Here is a 17,321-nt window from a genome sequence, read left to right on the forward strand (position 1 = left end):
CAGAAATGTCAAGAAAACTGTCCAGGTTTTTATACTAGTTTATAAAGACAAGAACATTAAGTGAACATGTATATTTTACCTTCATTAACGGTGATGGGGTTAGTTGTCTTATTGAAACATTTCATACCAAGAAATAGGGCCAAAACCAGAAGTAGAATGGAAATGCTTGTCACCACAACCACATTCACAACAGAGAGGTGAGAAACTGTATCTAGAAGATATAAAAAACAACATTAATACGGAACTGAGATAATGCACTCTCATTTAGAGGGCTACACGACCTCAAGCCCAAGATGCATACTTGAATTTGGTGCATAGTAAGTGAAAATAAAATAAACTAAAATAAACAAAAAAAAAAAAAAAAAAAAGAATTTGGTGCATAATACTGTAAACATCTATAAACTAAAAATGCAAGCTAGATCATTTTCTTTCTTTTTTTCTGTAAAATGAATCAAAGCACACACTTATACCAAATAGCTACAACAAAATACACAAACCAAAAAAATATATATTTTAAAAGATATTCAGATAAAATAAAATGTCATGACTCTACCTGTACAGCTTCTAAGGCGGATGACTCTTTGTTCTCTGCTGACATTGTTTTGAACAATACATGTCAAGTTTCCCATCAGCTGACCATGTAAGCTGATGGTAATGTTTAAAACGTTGTGTTTGTCTGTTTTCTTGGGTCTGGTCTGTATCAATGAGTTATCATGCAACGACAAGGTGAACTCTACTTCATCTCCTTCAGAGAAGCAGCTCACTGTCTTCTGTTCTGGTGACAAACATGTCTGTGATATAGCTGGTTCTGACACAGGGGCTGAAAAAAATATATATAGTCACTTAAAAATGTGATGCCAACTGGAAACTGTTGCCTAGAAGAACTAGAAACTATTAAACAAATTACTTCTTTAGAGACATTAGTTGATAAATGTACTGCATAACTGTAGTTTACAAAGTATGTTTAAGAGCTGTCTACAGTAAAAGATGCAACACAGCAGTTGTATATGTCATCTATGCAACTAGTTATTAAGTGTATAAAAAAATAAAGAGTAGTATTACATCAAAATAATTGATATAAAAATACTATAGAAACTCTGCTTCCAGGGACTTTGAAAACTCACTAAAGAAAATGCAGGTGGCAAATTTTAACTTTTAGACAAACTGCTTGAAAACAAACATTTTTAATCTAGGCAGGAAACATTTAAAACGAATGGGGATTTGTAATGTACCCCAAAGGGTTGATTCTGTTCATCTGGACGGAACGTTTTCAAATGTTTCTCCCACTGAAAACGGTGAGCATGCATCAAGACATTTGTAATGAAATTTGTTTATTTTCTCCTTTACAGTAAATCTATATCATATGCATTATTGCTGTTACACATATATTATATGAAGAAAATGGGAATTGTTGTCTTACCTAGTATGTCCAATTCTACAATTATTTTGTGCAATGACAAACCATTAGATGAGTGTTTTTCCATCGTGTACTCTCCAGAATCATTTTTTGTTGCACTGCTGAGCATAAATGTTCCATTTGTGAAGAATGTAGAACGACTCTTGTATTCTTCATTTATATTTAGTAAGGAGTAATTTTTTAAGCTTAAAATAATATCCGTATTCTTCTTCAATCCGGTCATTGTGTTTAGACTAGTAGGTAAGTAAAAACTGAGTGGTTGTCCCAATATTCCAAAACACTTATGGGATCTAGGCTGAGTTAGATTACACTCTGAAAACCCTATAGAGAGAAAAAAGAAAAATATTAAAGAAAAGTAAAAACCTAAAAATACAAAAAGGGAAAACTGTTGTTTTTAGTTACTTGTGATATACTTTATGAATACCAGCAACTATTCACTAAATTGAAAACCAGATACTTTGGATAACTTTTAAAAAATGAATAACAGCAACTGCAAATGAAAGTTATTTATTTATGTATGTATTAATTTTTGCATTCATTCGTTCGTTATATTTTAAATGCCTGAGGCAATGCTGCGTGAGTATCAGTATTAAAGACATAGTTATCTGGCGTTACATAATACAGCACTGTATTAAATATTGGTATCTTTTTTTAATGTTTATAGTAATTTAGATGAATGACATAGTAGTTTGTAATTGTTGAAGCATACCTTGTGCCAGAGGAGCAGTTGTCAGAGCTGCAATGATCATGCTGGTCAATATCATTTTCTGTCATGGCAGAATCAAACTCTTATCAATAGTGACATGTATATCGGACAAACTATGAGCGTTAGGACCACATTAAAAAATATATATTACTGATAATTTTGAGAATAAGTTGCAATTCTATTTTGATTAAAGAGTCGAAATACTATTGCAAGAAAAAAATCAAAATGTGGAGAAAACAGTTGTTTTTCAAGACAAATTGCTACAGCTGCCATACCTCTACAAAACATCTTGTGTAGATGAGTTTGAGTTTGTAACAAATTGATCAGCCGATATATTGTGTCTTGTGATATAACATACATCCTTGGTCATTTTCCAGCCAACTCTTCCACATTTGTATATGTTTTCCCTTTTCCCCCTTAGTAATTCAACTTTTTTTTTCTCAATATACTACTTGGACTTTTTTCTTGACATTTCGACTTTATTCTTAAAATGATCAATACATTTTTTTTTCTTAATGTGGCCCTAATACTCAGTCAACCAGATTCAGGTTTACTTTTGTCTAAAAAACCACTTTCATATTTGCAATAATAATATAGAAATATGGATAATGTTATTCATAATTTGTGGATTATCTCCATAATTAGCATTTTTGAAATACTAGAATTTTGTTTGTTTGTTAATTGATGTTGTAATTGGAACAGTCAAAACTGTAAAAGGTACTCACCATATTTAAAGTACGAGGTCCTTTTTGTTGCTAGAACGGACAGTGAATTTCCCACTGACAGCTGGGTGGTATATATGTCTTCTCACTGTCTTGTGTAGAGATAATTGAGGAAGCAGCTATTTTCGTGCAGTTCTACTAAAGTCCTGAATGTGTTACTGTCATTATGGTGACAGTGGGCTGTTGTAATATTCATGTAGTATTCAGAAACAGTGGGTAATCATTTTATAGTATCACAACTTTACAAAAGCCTTGTGAAATGGTTCTCTCTCTTTATTATCAGTTTTGCAAAATTATTATTAAAGTTATTTTCCAACAGCATCTTTATGTTTTCTTTTATTCTTTCTGCAAAGAAAAATAGCCGAAGGACTCTGAGCCATGAGCAAATGAGAAAAACACAGATATCCAAATCAGATAGTAAGATATTCCTGATATGGTTATCAAAGATATTTTTGAAACAAGATCATGTCCATTCTTGTTTTTACTGGGAATTCAACTTGACATAATGTTGCTAGCATGTATTTACAAAACAGAGACAAGGGAATGACTGGATGAACAAGCATTTTTAACAAAACTTTGTTTAGTTTGTAAAATATGATTTAACAATAAAATAAAAAAAAAATTTAAGACTTGTTTGTAGTTGATGTAATACTTGGTCCACACTATCAAGTAAATGATATTATGGCAACATAATTAGATATACATTTAGAAACATATAGATTATGAAATGAGCTAGTTGTTTGTTTAATTGAGATTGTGTTGAAAGTGTGTTAAGTAAGCTGTTATAACTACTTATTTGTAATAAGTATTTGTAATTCTTGGTTAAATATTTTGTGACCACATTTAAAGTCAGGATCTTCCATGCCTCAATAAAATTGAAAACTAAATAGGACCTCAAGACTTAAAGTTTTACCTGTCTTCACAAGAGAGTGTTACTTGATCAAAGTATCAGCTGACCTGAAAGAGAAGATCATGGCTAATGTAGTACAGGAACATTTCTAAGCACAAGATCCATACAGTCTGGGGTCTACCACACAGACAAGACCCCAGGTGCAGGCTATGCAAAGGTGCCCCTGAAACAATCCAGCACATAACAGCAGGATACAAGATTGTAGCAGGCATGGCATACATGGAACATCATAACTAACTGGCGGGCATGGTATACAGGAAAAATACCATGGCGAGTATGGCCTAGAAGACCAAAGGTCAAAATGGGATGCGCCCTTAGGGTGGTTGAGAATACCCATCTAAGATCCTGTGGGATTGGGGACTTCCAGATACAGACAGAAAAATTGGTGATCACTAACCAACTGGACATAGTTTTACTAACACAAATTATTGGGACAGAAACCAATATTAACTTAGAAGAAGAAAAATGTATGGAGAGAAAAGATGATCAAAACCATGCTACCCTGAGTCTGTGCTTGATTGCATATTAGTATATTAAATATAACAACAAAGCATCAACTGTGTGTTGTGCAGTAAGAGTTGTCTTATGCTCTAGGTGTATAAGAGGGGGTTCATGTCCTGCATGTGAACTCAGCAACATTAACAAAGTTTGCTAAAACAAACAAACAGGAAGTAGACAGTAGAAAAAACAATGCATGATAGGATCTATTTAAGCCACAACTTGTTCCATTCTTACTGTCCTACAACGGTAACAAACGACGGTGTTTATTTTTATCTACATAGATACAAAAACAACAGAACCGCTACACAGGATGAAAGAGAAAGAGATGTGGTTACAGTCCCTTATATAGAATACTTTTTAGCATGTATGTTCCTTATGTGCTGGACATCATTTTCAGATGTACTCATTTAGACTGTCAAGGTAGGCATTAGCGATACTGACTTTTAGATTTGAAGCAGTGCTATGTACAAGTCTAGTATCTAAAGGAAAAAAACACCATTATAAAAGGGGAAACAGGCTGTAAATTCACAAAACTGCCTTTGTTTTATTATTACAAGATCAGGCTTTATGATAGGTAGTAATATATGGCCTGTATTTATATAGCGCTTTACTCGTCCCTAAGGACCCCAAAGCGCTTTACATATCCAGTCATCCACCCATTCACACACACATTCACACACTGGTGATGGCAAGCTACATTGTAGCCACAGCCACCCTGGGGCGCACTGATAGAGGCGAGGCTGCCGGTCACTGGCGCCACCAGGCCCTCTGACCACCACCAGTAGGCAACGGGTGAAGTGTCTTGCCCAAGGACACAACGACCGAGACTGTCCAAGCCGGGGCTCGAACCGGCAACCTTGCGATTACAAGGCGAACTCCCAACTCTTGAGCCACCGCTCCAAGTGGCTATATATGAGAAATAAACATGATTTTTAACCCTTTCATTAAAAATTATCCTTCTCGTTTTTCACTTTCATCTCCATTTTTTTTATTAGCCACAGCAAGTTTCCTTCAAAGCTTTGTTTTAGTACATTAGCACTATGATTAATGATAAAATCGATGCAGACACTAAAAATCGCTCATTACTCATTAACAGCATCAGCGACAACAACAATAAACTGCATTTTGGCTATTAGTAGAGGTGTTAGCTAAGTACACTGATTAATATGAAGTCTAGTCTTACTCAGCCAACATGGGTAAAGCAACATTTAGGTACTATGCTAAAAGGAAATTATATCAACTACTGTACATGTTATGCATGTAGTTGATATAAATTGGTTTGATAGTTAATGGATAATCCATTAACAATCCGGGAGAAAGACATGCTTGGTGGAACAAGACAGACTGGGGAGACAAAGGGAGGAGACACATAGAATTGGGAATAGGAATTTATAAAGGTTATTTTTAGAAAATAAATAAATAAATAAACACAATTTCCTCCTCATGTAAAAATGTAAAAGTCATTTACCACGTTTAACAAGGTTACTGGCTGGCTTTTGAATTTAGCATTTAGATGTGGGTGTTTCTGGTCTCTTTTGTTTTGTGTTAAGAGTATTAAGAAATCAGTCCATTCACTAGTACTAGGGCAATTGTCAGGACAAATAATAGGTTTTATGTAGTGTTTAGCAACAATGAGTAAAATGAGAAAATTCCTTCTACTCCGCTGAGGGTGCCTGTGGCCTGGCCTTAGGTCTTTGGGCCAGGCTGGGCCCAACATGAAAATTGCAAGCCCTCCTGTAAGCTTCAGTCACAGAAGAGAATGTAGGTCTTCAGTGCTTTGTAGATCTGTCAGGGTCCATGTGGTCCAAATCGCAAATATTTTTATAGGGACATGGAATGTCGCAATGATTGCTATACAAAAAACACGTTGCACTGCAGCATGTGACAATGATTAAAAGCTACACTTTGAAGGCATGGTTATGGCGCTGAACTGAACATCCATATGTTCCATATGTGTTCCGTATATTCACTTTTTGTGAGCTCCTGAAAATCTCTACTCTAACTCCAGAAAGAGTAGAAATTTAACACCTGTGGAGATTTATTATTGTAACCTGCGAGAATATGCTGGCGAAGAAGGCACATAACAAAGTTAAACTAACTTTTCTCCAAATGAGGAAGACGGCGTCTTGTATGCTAGCAGCCAAGCTAACTCAGCAGATGATGCTAGTCCCAATGTTACTCTGCCACTCGACTAGATCAGAAATGACTTTTCCAATTGATGTGGTCTTGAAAGCAATTCAAGATGTTAAGAGGGATGTGCAGGACTTCTCGGCACGCATGGATGAAGCTGAAGTGCAAATTAGCAACGCAGTAGACACAATTAACTCAGAGAAAAACAAGTCTGATGCGCTAGTTAAACACACAAATAAACTTGACAAGCTCGAAAACCGCTCTCGCTGATCCAAAGTGCCGGCCAAAATGCAAGGACATGATGCGGTGGCTTTCCTGGAGAAGTGGCTCCCTGAGGTTCTGGGACCTGAAACATTTCCGACACCACTCTACATTGAAAGAGCACATAGGTTGCCCGACTGGACACATTCTAATCGACCCAACACTGGGATAAAGTCCGAATGATGCGAGCAGCCAGGCCCATAGGCAAAGTTACGCATGACAGGCGGGAGATTTTGTTTTTCTGTGATCTATCGGCAGAGCTACACCACAGAAGGAGGTTTTTCGACAGGGTAAAACAACAGCTGAGTTCGATGAACATACGCTACAGAATAACTTATCCAGCTAAACTCAGAGTGCTGTCTGATGGACAAATACGTGAGTTTGAAACCACAGCAGAGGCTGAGAAGTTTGTCCAAGGATTAAAGAGTGTAGCGGTATCACAAGGTGAACTGATGACTTCTTGAATGTCCGTCAGTATCCGCTAGAATTGGTTATCATGGGGATTATGAGCCAATGACATATTTGCTGAGGGGTTATAATATGTTGTCAATTCAGAGGGACATTTCAATGATCAGGCAGTTGTATGACCTTCTCCATTTGATTTGAAAGACACTGATTTTGGGCTAAAACGATACGAGAGAGCTCAGGGTCATTGGGGTTGACTTGGGAGTAAATGTGCTGATGCCCAGTGGGGTGAAGGGGATGAGGTGGCTCCCACATGTTTCAAGGGCCGTGGAGACTGTTCTGAAACCAGGGTAGTGTGAGATTATTCTGTTATCATATGCTATCTTATATCTGTAGTTAAAGTAGTTGAATTATGTTCTGACTTAAAAGAGTGTGAAAATCATTATATCTATTGGATTGACCTGTATTATTTGACACTGTTGAATGTGTTACACTGTTTCTTGACATTTCATACTGCTGAATCATGAAGAGAATGTTGTGTGCAGAGGACCTTGTGCCGATAATAGAAGAGACAGACCACATTCCATACCCCCACCTTTACAGAGAGCAGAAAGACAGGGAGCCGAGGTCATAACTTAGGCGCCGTAACAGAGAAAGAATGTGAATGTTTAGGCTTTTACGACTAGGTGGGGGCCACTAGAGGGTATAAGAAGCTGTGAAATCTGCCACCATGTTGAGAAATGCGGCTAACCCTCTGTCAGCATCTCTCCCGTCCGGACGTTTTAATGCTCTTTGTGTTGAATTGTATGGAAATAAATGATTGTTGATTGAGCATTTATACACCGAGTATTGTCCTTCCTTCAGCCCAAAGATTAAAAGAATTGGGAGATTTCAACAACTTGGTGCCTGGTGACCCGGATCTTTGCTGTGCTGAGGAGGGGCAGATTTGGCCTGCGGTGAGATCGTGAGGCGAGGCGAACAGAGGACCGGTCCAAATATAAAAAGGTAAGCACAGCCTGTTGTATTATAAATACCAAATGTGCATATTGGGCTTTCCAAATTAATCTGTTCGCTGAGTTACACGTATTTTCACATTAAATTTGTCGGTGTCTGGTTTTTGGCGCAAGATACTAACAACATAAGTTGAGGCTGAATTCCAGTGTGTTAAGATAAACTGCTTCTACCAAGAATACTAATAATACACTACGTTGATCTAGTTGCAGCCCACTTTACCTTCCACATTTAACTTTGTCTAAGACTGGCTTCTGTAGCAATAATACATTAGAATCTCTTTTGGAGATGCGGTCATAAGTCCAGTACATTGAATAGAGGTTTTGAAGTTGGTTTATGGCGTCGGTTGAGTCTTCGTTGATGCGGTCATAAAATAAGTATAGAATTAAGGAAAAGCAGATGCTGGCTTACGGTGCGGTTAAGCGCTGGCAACGCGTAAAGCAAAACACGTCCGTAGGTTTTGGTTTATGATACGGCCGTGTTCTGGTGATGCGGCCGTAAGTGCAGCAGTGAGGGGTTGCTGAGTTCAGCACATTGAATAGAGGTTTGACGGTGATTTATGGTGTCGGTTTGTGCATCGAGGGCTGCGGTCATGAAATTAATAAGTAAAATTTTTTACTTGGTATGAAATAAAAGTAAAGCAGACGCTGGCTTATGGTGTCGGTTTTGAGCATCGGGGACGTGCATCACTTTTACGATGCGACTTTGCCCCGTTGTGGCGGTCATAAGCGCAGTGAAAAGGGTACCTGGTGTATGGTTGTGCTTCGGAAGAGTTCTAACAGTTGAGCTTAGAGGTTTCTGTGTAACTTTCCGCCGATGAAAAGCGCTCTCTGTGGGTCTCACTGTTGGTGAAACGCGCTGTGTGTGGGAGGCGTGCTTTGGGTGTGTTTCTGTGTGTGAAGCGTGAACACAGTCACAGTGACGGTTGATGTGTGAATAGGGGGACATTAGTGCGAAGAAAATGCTTTAAGATCAAAGGTTGACGCCTAGTGTACCTGTGGAAATTAAGTTTGTTCATGGTGTGGCAACCCCCCTGGGTGCCGAGGTGGTGACTTGGGGATGTGAGAACCCCCGCATAGCTACAGAATAACACTGGAACGGCCGTGTAATCACAGGTTCACATTTATTCTGGAATAGAACAAGAAAATGCTTTCACATCTAAGGTTGAGTTCTATCATAGGTGAAATATAAAAAGGTTGAATTCCTCGCTTCAGTGGTTGAAATTGCTGTTTGCCTGTCCCCTGACGAGTGTGAAATTAAATAAAGAGGGAATTTGGAGCCACATAGAGATAGACGGGCAGAATTGGGTGTATTACTCTGTGGTGTAATTTTAAAAAAAAAAGAAAAAGAGGAGTCAAAGCAGTAAGAGGTGAGTAGTGGTGTGAAATATGTTGGGTTTTAAATCTGACGTAGAGAAAGGTGAAATGGAGGGAGAGTGGAGAATTATTGAGAAGCAGAGAGAGGAGTGTGTTGGGAGACTGGCATGCAGTCTGCACTGAAAAGCTGGGCGTGTTGCCTGCTGGTCTATTTAACAGTGATGAAAATGATATTAAATAAATCTCTTAGTGTGTTAATACAGGTGGCTACGGGCCTGGACCAACTGCCCCCACAAGCACAGCGGCTGAAGCAAAAGTATAGTAGTGGTAACCACACCCAGCAAGAATCAGCAGCTGTGGAAAAGACAGCAGCGAGGAGAGAATTAGAGGAGAAATTAAGAGAAGTTTTAACACATAAAATTGGGGCCAACAGACTTGTGGAGGTTGGGAAGGCGTCCGGAGCATCACAACAAAAGGTGAAACAAAAACACACACAAGCAGAGAAATGTAAGAGAAAGGCTCCTTGTAAGGTAATGCCTTGTTTGAAGAAAAAAAAAAGGTGTGGGGGGGGGGGGGGGGGGTGGTGGGGGGGGGAGAGAAGGCTGACACAGGGCCTGTCCCGGTGTTTCTCCCCTCTCTTTGTAACACAGCCAACACAACATCATTTTCCTGTTCGTTTGTTTTTGTTTTGTTTTTTGTTCTTTCTCTTTATGTTTAATTACAGGCTGCTTTGCCAGCCCTGGAAGCCGAGGCTTACCTGGACTCCTGCTCTCCCCTCTACCATCTTCGACGTGACCCTGACCAAATGCCGCAGCAGCTAGACACACCACAACAACCTGAAAATGTCAACAATGCTGCAGGAAAGCAATCTCATGCAGCAGAGACGGAGAGCGTTAAAACCAAGGCCCATTTCACTACACGGGGGAAAATTCTCAGACAGCTTCAGCTGACAGAGCTGTGACGAGACGCCCGCCAAGCCCGAATGAAAAGTAAGGCCGAGCAAAGGAATGCTGACCTTAACAACTCTACCTTAACATGGTGCAGGACAGTGATGGACCAACACGGATGATCGGGCAGCAAAAAGGGCGTGACCGAGACAGGAGGAGCAACTGAGGTCAGAAGGCACCTCAGAATGAACAAGAAGAAGATGCAGGTTTCACCTGCGGTGAGCATGGACACTGGAGAAAGGACTGCCCCAATTGGGGTCAGAACCAGGATGGACAGAACTTTGAGCAGCAGCAGCAGCAATGGTCGCAAACAGACTGAAAAGGAGGAGGGCAGGACCCCAGGGCACCCCAGGGCACGCTTCTGGTGTCTTGTTTTACCTAAGACACCAGAACAGGGAAGTGATGAACACACACACACACGTCTACACACACACCGATTCAGAATGAAGTGAAATACACACATGAACACATGTGCACTCGTTGATTGAGTGAGAAATGACACACACACACACACACCTAAATTGAAATGCTGAGTCACTGAGAAGTGATGCACACACATATACATGCACACGCTTGTGCAATGAAGAGTGATGCACACACACACACACACACACACACACACACACACACACACACACACACACACACACACACACATGCTGATGCAATGAAGAATGCTTTGCTAACAAATGCTTATGCTGATATGCAAAATGCTGCACACAAACATCCCAATACATAATTTTTATGAGGAGCCATTGATTACTTAGAATGTGTTTTATGACACCCAGAGGACATTTATGTAGATTTAAGGAATAAGGTCTAAAACAGTTTGGTTATGAAAACAGTGTCTGTGCGTGGTGTCTGTTTATGGCTCAAGGCCTTGATTGAATTGTTTATTGTGCTTCACATAGCCCTGGGGAGGAACAGTGGCACAGAGTGAAAATGATGAATTAATAGAGTAAGTTTTAGAATAGAATAGAATAGAATTCAACTTTATTGTCATTGCACATGCACAGGTACAGGGCAACGAAATGCAGTTTGCATCCATCCAGAAGTGCTTTAGTGATATAGATATATTACAATATATATTAGCAATAATATAGATATGTGAGTATATTACAGAAATGGGTCTATTATGGTATGTTATAATGTACACGGTATGAAGTATGTTGTGAATATTCTATAACTATAAGTATGTACAGGCTGTAGTGAGTACAAGCTATGTACAGGCTATGAACAGGATATAAATATGAAAAACTATACAGAATATGAAATAAATAACTTTACAGAATCTGAGATATACAGCTATACAGAAATGGGAACTATGCAAGTTGTAAACAGTTGTAGGATTAAAGATTATCGAATGTACAGAATGATTATTTACACAGAGCTATACAGTAGTGCAGTTAAGATAAGTGAGGGTGTAGATAGTTTCTACAGAGGCTATATAAAGTGCTAGTGGTTGTGAGTGGTGGTTCAGTCCATGTTATTATTGTGTTTGAGGGTACAGTTGTCCATTGTGGGTGTGTGTATGTTCAGTCCATGAGTTTAACGTGGGTCAGATGTCAGGAGGCAGAGTTCAGGAGTCTGACAGCTGTGGGGAAGAAGCTGTTCCGGTACCTGGTGGTCTTAGTCCGGAGGCTCCTGTGGCGCCTCCCAGAGGGCAGGAGGGTGAAGAGTCCATGTGATGGGTGACTGGGGTCTTTGATGATTTTCCCAGCCCTTTTCAGACACCGCTTCCTGTAGATGTCTTTTATGGCAGGAAGTGGTGCTCCGGCGATGCGCTGGGCAGTTTTCACGACCCTCTGCAACGCCTTCCGGTCCGAGGCAGAGCAGTTCCCGTACCAGACTGTTATACAGTTGGTCAGGATGCTCTCGATGGTGCAGCGATAGAAGTTCACCAGGATGTCTGAGGACAGGTGGTTCTTCCTCAGAGTCCTCAAGAAGAAGAGGCGCTGGTGAGCCTTCTTGACCAGCTTGGAGCAGTTGGTCGTCCAGGTGAGATCCTCGGAGATGTGGACTCCCAGGAACTTGAAGCTGCTCACACGCTCCACAGCCGTCCCCTTAATGTGGATGGGTGGATGTGGGTCAGCATTCCTCCTGTAGTCCACGATGAGCTCCTTGGTCTTCTCGGTGTTAAGCAGCAGGTTGTTTCTGTCGCACCACTCAGCCAGACGATCCACCTCCTCCCTGTAGGCGGCCTCATCGTTGTCACTGATGAGGCCAATCACCGTGGTGTCATCTGCAAACTTAATGATGGTGTTGGAACCATCAGCAGGTCTGCAGTCGTGGGTGAAGAGGGAGTAGAGGAAAGGGCTCATCACACAGCCTTGTGGTACACCGGCCGGTTTAGGTCGGAGTACCGCATTTTCTGTGATTGAGATTTAATTCAAGGAGGAACGAAAGGTGTTACGGCACCTGAGGTTCTTGTTCCCACACAATATTGTCCCAGGAGAAGCAAAAAATTTTCTGTGAATTTCTGGTTGATTTTTGGGTTTTTGCTTGGCGCTAGCTTGATTTTATCAGTGAGCTTTGGGTTGTGTTCTTTCTCTAAGAGAGAGACATGTCCCGTTCTCTAAGAGACGGGACATGTCCAAGCATGGCCCTAGTATGTGTTATTTTAGTAGTATTTTGTTGGTTACGTCTGTTTTCGTTTTTGTTACAGTGCACTGAGATAAGAAAATCTGAGAGGTGTGATCCACCGGTGATAAATGTTGATATTTTGTGAGTCCATGATTTAACAATCAGCTCTTTAAACCAGGCCTGGAAGATTGAAATTTAAAGCGCTATGAAATATTCTTACGGAAAACAGTTGCAAAGTGTGTTTCTCCATGATTATAATGGGCTTGGGAGAAATTCACTTATATGGGACACTGATCACATGAGAAGTCCTGAGTCTAAAAGGATTGCAGCGAGTCAATCCAGAACAAAAGAACAAAGAATTGTTTCCTTTTAAAATGATGACATCATCTTGCTGTGTACCACCACATGGACTATTTGGCAGGTTCCTCTGCCAATGCAGACATTGCAGGCCGAGCTACAACGTTCAGTGCATTATTTCAGAATATTCTTTTCATTACAGCCACTTACGCAATTTTTATTGACTTTATATTTTTTAAGAATCTTGATCATCAATGTTCTAGGTGACTAAATTTTATTGTTGTATCATACAGGTTAAGAAATCAATGGAAGATGCCACTTCTGTGGCCTTTTGCTATTTTATTGTAAATGTGTTCAGTGGCATTAGTAAGTTTAGCCTCCTACTTCAGAGGAATGATATTATCCTACCACAGGTAAGGGAGATGAAGTAGGATGTGTAAATTAGAATTGTGTTTGTGGTCATCTTCAACTGTTTTAATAATACTGCACTGTTATACCTAAACTGGCTGTTTGCAACCTGGAACAACTGCTGGTGACCACAGAGGAGATGGTTGCAAGAACAAGACTGTCTGTCGGGAACTGTTTTTATCATTTAATATTTCAAAACTCAGACTAATGGTGTCAAAGTCTGAACTTATTCATGCTTTTATTTCTTCCCGTTTAGACTACTGTAATAGTCTTTTTACTTGTTTTAACAAATCATCCTTAAATCGTCTTCAGACTGTGCAGAATGCTGCAGCACGTCTCTTAATCAAGCACCAAGAGAAGGTCTCATATTACTCCAGTTTTAGCCTCATTTCACTGGTTGCCTGTAAGTTTTAGGTTTAATTTTAAAATTTTAGTTCTAACCTTTAGGGCCGTACATGGTCAAGCTCCCCAATATTTATCTGACCTACTGAAATCGCATTCATTTTCCCGAGCTTTATGGTCGCGCACTCGTTTTAAAACTCGTGGTGATTGGGCCTTTCAGACAAGGCAAGACAAGGCAAGTTTATTTGTATAGCACAATTCAACAACAAGGTGATTCAAAGTGCTTATAGACAGTGGTACTACGGTTGTGGAATTCTCTTCCACTGTCTCTACGCTGTACAAACTCCATTGGTTCTTTTAAAAACAGCTGAAGACATTTTTATATAGAAAAGCTTTTGATTAATTTGTTCTTACGTTGTTGATTTTTTTTATAGAGGAGGCAGCAGCATGAAGAGGGTGAAATGGCAATCTACAAATTCCAGGTAGGCCTACATGTGGCTGTGTCTTTTATATAAACAGAGAACACTATTTATTACTTTATTATTATTTTTGTCTATTTGTACAAATATTTCTAATATCAAACTCACAATCCCTATTCATGGTTTATGCATTGCACAGACAATAACACTCAAAGGTGGCAAAAGATGGTGTTACTTCCACTAAACTTAAAAAAGTAATGGATGCAACAATCTAATCCACTGTGAAAAATCTCAAAGCAAGATTCAGTAGTCTCCTAGGCAAGTGTATTAAATACATGTAGATAAGAAATGTTGTTATTATTGTTAACAGGATTGTTATGTTGTTATTTTCATTTACTAAAATGTATTCGTTCTGACAACAGAGAGTGCTTCTGAGTCAGCCACAACCAAAGCTGTCACTTGCTTCAACATTTTCAATCATGATAGCTGCCCAGAGAACCAAGAGATTTAGTGGACCATGGTGCTGATGACCTTGCATTTCTCCTGGATCACTTCTCCACAGTCAAGAAAAGGTAGCTGGTGGATTACTACAATATCATGTGTGCTGGTTGTAGATATTTTGTTCATGTGAACACTGATTAGCTGTGTAATCCACATCATTTTCAGAAATGGTGTAAACACAGAGCTTGCAAAAGAAGAGTTTATAAGTTTGAAGCTGTTAATTGCCAGGATGTTTTGGGAGCTCATGTTGAGCAGAGAGCCGTACTGCTCAGAGTACAAGGTCAGTTTTTGTTGGTGTTCTTTCCTAAGATTGTGTGAGTTTTGCTGTGTAACACACTGCTTAAATAAATCTCTTGAATTTATTTTTCTCTCTGATCCTGCATCTTGTAAACATTATGCTGGCCCTACCTGTCTCAGCTTCGGTATGTGAAAGAGGGTTCTCTGCACAGAAGAATTAAATCAGACACAAGAACATCCCTTCATTCAGAGACAGTGGATGACCTGATAAGAATAAGTGTGGAGGGGCCAAGTCTGAAAGATTTTGAAGCTAGAGAGAGTGTGGCAAGCTGGTTCACCCAAGGCGAAAGATCAAGAAGGCCAAATTACAGGAGTTGGCCATCTGAGGGGCATGTGGCTGCAATGGAAGACAGTCCATAAGATATCAAGCTGTTCAGATATTGAAATGTTCAGTGTGAAGCCTTTGACCCTTTGAGGGACTTTTGATTTTTTTTTTCAATTGAATATATCTTGCGATGTTTTAAGTTTAAATTTCAGCTCAGTGAAGCACTTTAAGCACAAGCACATTTAAAGTTATCTTTCTTGTAGAACTTTGCTACAAATAAAGAGCTTTGTGTTGAAAGGTTGTTAGTTAATCATTTACAAATCAATATTGTCTGTATGGACAGCAAATTTTCTCATCTCGACCTCCTTCTCCAGCCAGCTGTGCAAGTCAAGGACACGGTGGTTGCTCCACGGCCCTCCCCCAGGGAGCCGGAATGGGTGTGGGCTCCTGCTGGGCACCAGGCACTTCCACCCTGTCATGGTCTCCGTGGCAGGCCATGGCAATGTGGAGAATGTTAATACAATAAATCCCAGTGCGTTCCCTCAACTCCTGTGTTGTGTCTTCTGCCAAAAGTCCGTGTTTTGTGCTCTCCACTTCTTTGTTTCCGCACGCCAGTGAGAGTGGTGGCGGTGTCGGCCAGGACCGGATCTGAGCTGCCAGACTCGCAATCCACTGCATCCAGCGTCATAACATAACAAAAATAACCCCAAAAACAGTCCTATTGAGCTCAATATTTCAGTTGTCCTTTTTTGGTCATTATTCAGGTCAGGATTCCTTATTAGTCCAGTTCTTTTTTTTCCTTGGTTTTGTGATTTGTGTGTTACCACTTTGATGCCTCTCTTAAGGGAGAAGAATGAGTTCTTCAGCAACAGTTCAGTCTGGGCACAGGTGATTAGGAAAAGACCTTCAGAATTTTTTGACATTTGGAAGATGTTTTTTGGAACTATTAAAAAATGGGGAAGTTGACGAAGTGGAGATAGAGTGAGGTAATGAAAACTATGTAAATAAATTTGGGAATGTACGCAGTAACCTGTACTGTTTTTGGTTTTTTTGTTTGTTTGTTTTTTGAGTGTCTTGTGTTTTTATTGCTTTTATCCTGCCATATGTGCCATGGAATGTATATGAATACAAAATCCAATGAAAAAGGTGTTTGTTTTTTTTAAAGCTACACTTTAGCTGTTTGACGTGGCTCATGGACCAAGTAGCCATCCATTTTACCTGAATCCTTGAATCTCTCCCTTCCTAATTATGTGACTCCCTCTATTCAGTGGCCAGGGTTCCTATGGGTCATTCAGTGGGTTGTTCAGCAGGTTGTAAAAGTGGGCCCATTCATTTCTTATGGCGGTCATGTTGAACCGGAAACACCACAGATGTAACAAAGTTGAGTGAAACACTCAAAATTCAACGAAAGAGGTGCTCATCACTTTTATATGTTCAAGTGCACAGTTTGGAGGATGTCGTAAGGCTTTGAGGCAATCGGATATAAAACACTATAATTATGAGTTTTGTTAATTTGTCAGTCAGATTTGACCCTAAAATTGTTTCTTTACAGACCTTTACAGTAATGTCATTACTTGTGAATCAAAAAATTGCAAAATCCTGAAAACATAACAAAGCTATGTGGCATGCTGTACCAGCTAGTGTACCAAAGTTTGGTAGAAGATGCTAACAGGAAGTTTCACATTAGACATGAAAACCAAAGACGTGTTTGTGTGCGATGTGTGCTTAAACCACAACTTGTTCCATTCACACTATCTCTGCTTCAGGTGTTTATTTTGATCTACGATGAAACAATACAACACAGATCTACTGATAGAATGTAAGAGAAAGAGATGTGGTTACAGCAAAATCTCCAGTGTTAAATTAACACTAGAGAGTGTCTA

The 17,321-nt window shown here is 39.7% G+C and overlaps 1 long non-coding RNA gene across 2 annotated transcripts; it reads left to right on the top strand.

Moving 5' to 3' along the window:
- Positions 1-7,368: 7,368 nt before the first annotated feature.
- Positions 7,369-16,583, top strand: LOC308386665. Of its 2 annotated transcripts, none has more exons than XR_013969836.1 (6): positions 7,369-8,057; positions 10,104-12,324; positions 14,391-14,438; positions 14,798-14,947; positions 15,042-15,156; positions 15,294-16,583. It is a non-coding gene; the product is annotated as an uncharacterized lncRNA (long non-coding RNA). The 2 variants fall into 2 exon arrangements; XR_013969837.1 differs by having other exon boundaries at positions 7,399-9,855.
- The last annotated feature ends 738 nt before the right edge of the window (positions 16,584-17,321 follow it).

Source organism: Rhamphochromis sp. 'chilingali', assembly GCF_963969265.1.
Source record: "Rhamphochromis sp. 'chilingali' genome assembly, chromosome: 19".
NCBI lineage: Eukaryota > Metazoa > Chordata > Actinopteri > Cichliformes > Cichlidae > Rhamphochromis > Rhamphochromis sp. 'chilingali'.